This window comes from Jaculus jaculus, chromosome 12 (assembly GCF_020740685.1).
Source record: "Jaculus jaculus isolate mJacJac1 chromosome 12, mJacJac1.mat.Y.cur, whole genome shotgun sequence".
NCBI classification, from domain to species: domain Eukaryota; kingdom Metazoa; phylum Chordata; class Mammalia; order Rodentia; family Dipodidae; genus Jaculus; species Jaculus jaculus.
This window is the reverse complement of record NC_059113.1, coordinates 82,821,237-82,829,693: the sequence shown is the minus strand read 5'-3', so window position 1 is coordinate 82,829,693 and position 8,457 is coordinate 82,821,237.

Sequence of the window (8,457 nt, the reverse complement as noted above, 5' to 3'; positions counted from 1 at the left end):
TTTTTGAAATTATAATTAATATTGCCACAAATTATTGACACAGAATTGGAAGAAGAGAGCATTATCAAACAATTTAATTAAAAAAAACTTGATACATGTTGACCCATATTTATGAAAAAGACAGAAACTCAGCAAGACCAGTGCTAGAACAGGTGTCATATTTCATTTATTAATACCTTTAAGTTTGAATTATATAAAAGAAAATATGAAATAGATCAAGATATAAATGGGAAATAAAAATCATTATCTCTGTATGAGAATGACAGAAATCACTCAAAAACATGAGGGTTATTACTATGAATGATAGACAGCTGAATTACACTAGTGATGAAAATGAATCTACAAAGAGAAGTGATTCATCTTGAAAAATAGACTTGGAATGTTGCATGTCAATAGGCTACATGAAAGAAATTCAAAGGAGAAAGACACAAAGCTTCCTTGTAAAATAGCTGGAGAAAAGTCAGAGAATGAGATTGGCTATCAGAGAAGAAGGAAAGCTTCATTTATTTTTTTTTAAGTTGGCAGCTTCACATATTACTTTATTATAGCAAAGGTGTCATGGTTGTTTATATAATTCAAACCCATAAGTACACTTAATTATATAGATTATTGCAATGTTGCAATGCACTTATTCTTCAATAAAATAAACATATCATAAAAAAGAGAAAGTTCATGTGTACAGACCTAGAGTTGAGTAGGTAGAAAGAAAAATTTCAAATGGATTTTGTAACATTAAGTCACTCATGACTTATTGGAATTGTGCAAACAGATCATGTCTTTACAGAGTTGTTGATATGTAAAGGAAAATTCAGAACACAGTATTAGAATTTTTAGAAAAATCAATGCAAACTTTTTTCTCAATGAGCTGTGTCCAGGAAACACCTGAAGTCTTTAACTACAGAGATCACTGTTGTTCCTTCCTTCATGTCTGAGTTCAAAGCCATTCTTCTATGTTCATCTCCATTAATGAGTAATAGTTTTCTTCCCATGGAATTTAAAACAGGCTCTTAATATTTCACATTGTCTTAAGGCAGAAATCCATCACATATAGGTTTATATAATAGTTCTAATGAACTTAATATAATTTATTAAAAACTGCCCAAACTCAAGAATGACTTTGAAGGTTTAGTTTGCAGAATATTAAAATAGAGTCAGTGATGAGCAAGAGGGGCAGAAATTTGCAAGGCATTTGACCATGGACCAGACATGAACTGTTTATTATTATTTTGTTGTTGTTGTTTGTTTGTCCTATACTACATATGACATTGGATATCTATAAAGATAAAACCACCAATTATTTTGCTGGATATCTTAGTCCCATTTAAATGGCACCCCAATTGCCACACCTTATGACCCTATTAACCTTGAAGAAGCAAGATCAGCTGTTTCCCAAAGTCTCTAATTATATTATTACCTTTTTAAAGGGAGAATGATGAACAACAAGAAATATAAATTAGCCGGGAGTAGTGGCGCACGCCTTTAATCCCAGCACTCAGGAGGCAGAGATAGGAGGATTGCTGTGAGTTTGAGGCCACCCTGAGACTCCATAGTGAATTCCAGGTCAGCCTGGGCTAGAGTGAGACCCTATCTCGAAAAACAAAAAACAAAAAACAACAACAACAAAAAAAGAAATATAAATTGACAGGCAGTTGAGGGTGCCAGACCCTGAAAGTAAATAGGTCTATTTTTTCCCCTTGGGTAAAAGTAAAAAAATGTCCTTGAACCTGTAAGGACGTATCTGATTTTTCTGCCTTATATTTTTCCCTAAAGGAGTCCTCAAAGTCACCACTTTACTTGATGCCAAAAATTCCAAAAAGTTTGTCAGGATTTTCCTGACTTCTTTTCCCTAAAGGCGTCCCCCTTTTCTGGAACCCAGACTTTAGGATGTTACTAAAACGGAAAAGTACCTGGACACTCAGCTAGGGAACTAGACTAACCAGTTCATGCCCCTTGCCAAAAAAAAAAAAAAAAAAAAAAAAAAAAAAAAAAAAAAAAAAAAACCTTCTTTTTAGTTCTGTAATAAAATATTTCACCCTCTACATCCACAAACTGCATTCATCAAAATCATGTGACAGGAAACTGGAGGCCACTGGCTCGTTAGAAGTTTTGTGGGACCATGAGTGTCTGCCACTCTACCTTCTCAGGTACAAGCCCACAGAGAGCGGAGAAAGGCTCACTGTACTCAAAGACGGCCATATTCCTTTTCCATCATGACACTTGTATGTGAAAAATTATTTCCTAATTGTTTATATTTCTGCTATGGGTGAAAACAAGTGCTTTGAATTATTGCTTCTTTTACTTTAATATACTTAGGAGTAATGGTGGCCCTGCAGAATCTAATTCTTATTCATGTATTAGTTGTAAAGAATATTTTAGGTAGTGTCCCATGCATTCACACTGCTATTGGTCTATACTTTGCATAGTGAGCCAGTGGACTCAATTTCACAATAGATCCATATCAAATAGAAAGGTTAATTCAATAAACCATGATTATATTTATAGTCATTATCTCTATTAAAACATATGTGAAGTACAAGTTTGAATAGTTAATATACTTTGGCAAATCGTGAGTTAACTGGGTTAAAGAAATTTCTTTATTGCAGGATTTTTCATTACAAATACTTTCCTATATTCACATCCTCTCAAATCCCATTTTCGCAGAAGATATTACAGGATTAGGGAATTACAAGCCCACTATCCTGTACTAATACTAAGGTTAAGCTATCTGCAAATAATCTTTGTTAGTTGCATAAAAGCTTAAATTTTCACTGAAGCATCCATTTAACTGTTCTGTTTTCACCTTCCTAATCTAATTCATGATATGATAATCCAAATTTATTTACAAATCCTAATGGGTTTTACAATAGATTAATTAACCATGCTGTTTGATTATGAAGTGATTAATTTGCACATCCACATATGATTTTGAGCTTTAAGAATACTAAAAATTTCATATTTTTCTTCTATAGAAATCCCATGTAATTGACTACTTTTTCATGTTATATCATTTGATTTACTAGCATTTAGTAATACAAATAAAATATAAGATAAATGTTACCTAAAACTTATCTGAAAGACTCACTAATAGAAATAAAATGCAAGAATTTTCTGAGTCATTATGAAAGATATGTCTTATATATGAGAATTTGTATGGGCTACAAAAAAATTACACCTTTAATAATCCAGTGATGAAACTTAAATATGCTAGGACTTACACATAACAAATCAAAATTCCTGATAGGTGGAGGCTTAAGTGATGGTGGGGCTCAGTTTATGCTCCTTCATGGGAGCTGTAGTACCTTCAGAAATATTCTACACAGCAATCATTATAAAAATGTCAAGATTTACCAAGTAATTAAGATTGATAAAGAGACAGGTCTTCTTTCTTTCTTTTTTACCTTCTTCCTCTTGATGTCTTACCCATCATATCTATCTCCTCTATTACCAGATGCAGATGTCCAATTAAGATACATCAGTCAATGGGGTTAGAGATGCAGGTTACTGTGTGAAATGGGAATAGGGAGTTGAGATACAATTGACTCACTGTAACCAAAGTTAGGTAGAATGCATTAAGAATGCAACGATTTAAAAATAATAGTTTGTATTAATATAGCTTTGCTATTCTGATGTCATCCTCAGTATAACTGTATTATGCTAGCAAACTTCCCTGGAGCTATAAATGGTCCAAATAAATTCATTTCAGTGATTTGCAGAAAGGCACCTCAGTTCCTCAATAAGAAATATCAAACCATGGATTACACCTTAGGCCAGTCTGAATTCCCAAAACTTTGCTTTGTATACCAATTCAAAACAAGGTGCAGCATGTCTCTTATTGAATCCTAATTTGAACACTCCATTGCCTTTCACCCCCAGAAATGTTATAAAGGCACTTCATAGGAATTTTGTTAAGAAATATAGTATTTTCATTATTTCTATAAACACAGAAAATCAGCAGGATGCAATGAAATGCCTCCTATTTACCCAATGCCACTGACTTTTTTGTATTTAAAAGGGTAATAAAAATAAAAGTCATTCATGAAATTCTAGGAGAGATTGTGAAAGATTTTAAAATTGCTTTATGGAGGAACATGGATCATAGGCAAAAAACAAAGATAACCTACAAATAAATTATTATTTTCTTCTGATCCAGGAGGTATATATTCAACATAAGGATAAAATAATAAAATATATTTACTCCCTTTGGAAAAAAATGAACTCATATTAATCCTATTAATATTTTGTTTTCATATTATTTTGTGACCTAGTATGCTATGGTGATGAATTTCATAATGGTTTTCCAAAGTTAAATGTATCTCTTTTTCACCCATTCCGTTGATGGGTGCTCAAACAGGGAAAGTTCAGAAAATATCATGCATTCTTTTCTATTAATATCATTCTATTACACAACAAAAACAAAACATGCTAAATAAAATATATCAGCAAAGTAAAATCAAGTAGGCATCAGCTCATGTAAATAAATTCCTTAAGGATTAAGTGTTTAATTGCTAATAAGAGCTCATTGAGGACACTTCACTGTTTTCTAAAACATTTCTTATCACCCAGTGTATAAGCACTTGACAAATAAGAGGTATGAGGTTAATAAGTGATTCTCTATACTTCCAGGAATATCTTAACAGAGATCTTATTTCACTTTACTTTTGAACTTATGAGCATTGTTTTAAGAAACAAGAAAAATGTATGATAGCTGGGCACAAAATCAGATGTGGGGATTATGAGAACAGAACTATGAATTAAATAAAAACTTGTTAATTTTAAAAATAATGAGTGATGGACTGAGGAGATGGGCTCAGTCAGTGAATTGTTTCCCACACAAATATGAGGATATGAATTTGGATTCCCAGCACCCACAGAAAAGTTGGTTGCAGCAGCACACAGAGTGGGGTGGCTGAGACACCCGTCTACAAAGGTCAGGTAGGGAGCAATCACGAATGCCGTCCAACTTTGATCTCTGTTATACACACATGCGCATCCCCACACACTCATACACCCACAAATATGAACATGGTCACACACCATGCACAAGTAAGCTAAAAAGATGGGAAGATGGCAGAAGCTTAGCGAAAGATGCCAAGTAATTTTATGATAGCAGTTGTATTTTTAAATCTTCTTAGATTAGAAATTATACAACTAGATTGACCAAAAAATATGTAAGGTATAATTTAATAATAAAGTTTTAATTTATTATTTCTTTGTTCTCTATTTCTTCATATTTTTGACAATATTCAAAGCAAAAAGCACAAATTTCTCCACAGTATTAGGTAGTTTTCATAGCATAGGAGTGGCAATGATGTGTCCTGCTTCATTGAGTTTACAATCCAGGTTAATATTATTTTGAGATGCTTCAGTGAGTATGGTATGCCTAAGAGGCAAATGAACTCTATCAGACACTGGGGCATCATTTACTGTACTGGCAGAGATAGCAGAGATCGCACCCAAGTACTCTGGAAGAACATCTTTATGTCTCCTGGGTGGGCATCAGAAGCCAATTTTATCATAGTAGAATTGGAAGACAGTGATAGCATGTTTGCATTTTTTTTTTTTTTATTAAATGTGAATGTTCAGAAAATTACCATTTTTTTCTTGGGGAATAAAGAAAAACAAACAACTAAATATAAAACAAAAATGAACATGGATAAAGGAAGTAAATTATGTTTAAAATTAACATATGGCCAAGCCTCAAATTACTGATTTTTCCAACTCATAGGATTGTAGCATACCTCTTACACAGAAATTTTCATTCAATAACTTGTTGCCTTTTTCCACCCAAACAGGGTTCCTTCTTCTAATTCTGTAACTGTTGTTTCAGCATTCCATTCTTTTTTTTTAACATAAAAAAATATTTCATGTATTTATTTGATAGAAACACAGAGTAGCAGATAGAGAGAATGGGCACACCAGGGCCTCTAGCCACTGCAAATGAACTCCAAACACATGCATCACCTGTGCATCTGGCATAGGTAGGTACCGGGGAATCGAACCCTGGGTCTTTAGCCTTCACAGGCAAGTAAGGGCCTTAACCGCTAAGCTTTGTTCCAGCCCTAATTACCTTCTTTTCGATATTGACTCTTAGGAATGGAACTGAGCAGCCCAGGGCGGGATGGGGTGGGGGTGGAGCTGAGCCACTAGGCCTTTTTTGCAGGCCTTCCTGAGGGCTATTTAACCCCCTCCCTCATATTGAGTTCTCTGAGCAAAAAGACTGTCAGTCAGGCATCCGGCATGACTACCATATGACAATGCTGGCTGTTTTAAGCATTCCATAAACGACTTAAGGAAACAACTCAACTGCACTAAAGTGCAACTCCAGCTCTTGCAGAACTGGCCCTAGACACTGTGGAGGACTTTCCTGCAACCCGGGAGTGCAGCAGGAGGAGCATCTCGTCTGGCAGCCCAGCAAAGGAACCGCAGTGAGTGGTGTAAAAGGAATCGTGCCAAGACTGAGGTAACGATGACTCTTCATTTATCTCAAGATCAGATGCGATTGGGGCAAACACCTCTTTCTGGCTATATAAGCAGGCTTTTTAGATCACTTGGTGGTGGTGGTTGTTTCATGGTAGGGTCTAGGGCTAACCCAGGCTGACCTGAAATTCACTAGTCTCAGGCTGGCCTGGAACTCATAGTGACCCCGCTACCTCTGTCTCCCAAGTGCTGGCATCAAAGGCATAAGCCACCGTGACCGGTTTGGGACACGTTTTTCAGACAAGGAATTTTCAGGTAGCTCAGGTTGGCCTCCAACTTTCTATTTGTGGAGGATGACCTTGAATTTCTGATCCTGATCTCCCTGCTTCCACCTTCCAAGTGCTGAGATTAAGGTATGTGTCAGCAACGACGACACCATCCTGTACTCTTAATGTTGCAGCACTAAGCCCAATTAAAAGCTTCTTGCCAGTTTTCTTACCTACTTTTAGTAGGCTGGGCTGAGCTGGTAACGCAAAGAAAGTGATGGCAGTGGTGATACAGCAGCTGAGCTATGGGAACAGCCCCATAGCAGTGGCAGATTTCACGGAAGTAGTGGCCTTAAGAGGCAAATGGTTTTAGGCACCCTATGCCCAGGAGCTGCTGTTAGCCACCGTTAACGCTGGGAAACCCTAACCTCGAGGTGTACACTTGCGCCACAGGTGCAGGTATCCAAGATGCATGGGAGCTTTAACACTCCAGGTGCCATCTTCTGCTTTGTCAGAAGCCAAGGGTTACAAAAATTGCCTTGGACGAGCAATCTTCTGCTAGGACCATAGAGCTAAGAAGTCCACTGTCCTCTCCCCCTGTGACATGGAGCTGCAGAGGCGCAGACAGGTGTGGGAGGAGAGACTGTACAGTGCCCGACCCTAGGCCTCGACAAACCAAGTACTTTGGATCCACTAACTGGCTTTTTTTTTTGTCCAAGACAATTTAGGTTGGAGTTCTGTCTCTGGTGACTGAAGACATCTTGCTAAATGCTGCAGAGCTAGGCCATCTGTGAAACCCAGGACCCTATGGAAAGCTGTTCTCACCGTGGAACCATGCGCTATCTGCTTCCTTGGCAGCTCTTGGTCTTTGGTTCCTCCGCGTCGTCAGTAGCAGTGGCAGAGACCTGCACAGGGGTAGGAAGGTCTTGCTTCCCTGCCTCCCAGGGCCTCATCCCTGACTCTGTGTCAGCCCTGGGGCCGTTGGATGACGGACAAAGTGGGAGTAAGCTTAGCGTGGCCAGCAATGCGCAAGAGCCCTGAGGAAGGCTCCCCAGGGCACAAGTCAGCCGCACAGCCCTACCCCTTTCTTTCAATCCGCACAATCCCATAGCAAAGTTAAGGGAAATGCTGAGCTATTGCATTTGGTTATCTTCACCCTGATTCTGTGAATTGTGACTGCTTATCCATCGCTTCATAGGGTCTAGAATATTCTGGCAAGTTATCAAACGATGATAGATCCTGTTTCAGTCACTGCTCCCTTGGCTCCTTTTGTGGTTTGAATTTGAAATGTACTCCTGTGGCTCATGTGTTTCTATACTTTGTCCCAGGCTGGCGGTATGGTTTGGGAAGGTTCTGGAACCTTCAAGAGTTGGAGGCTTACTGGAGGAAGTGGATGGCTGGGGCAGTGAAGCATTTCTTGTGGCGGGTTATCCGTTTCCTGGCCTAAGGAACTTCTAATACTTTGTGCGAGTGATTTGTTCAGATGAAGAAAGAGACACCTGTGGGTTTTCTCATTTTCAGCCGCCTGCTATCATTCTATGACCACGCATCCTAGCCCTCGAACACATTTCCCACGCGTCTGCCATTGCCAAGAAGTAAGGTATTCTTGGTTCCAGATTCAACCGAAGGCTAAACTCTTCTGCAGGGAACCAACCACTATTGACCTCGGGGCCCCTAGTTACCCTGCTTGCGCCCGCCTGCAGACACCTTTGGCCACCACCACCGTAGCAACGGGCTGGTTCTCCTCCCGTGCCACCGCCTTCCTGCACCGCAG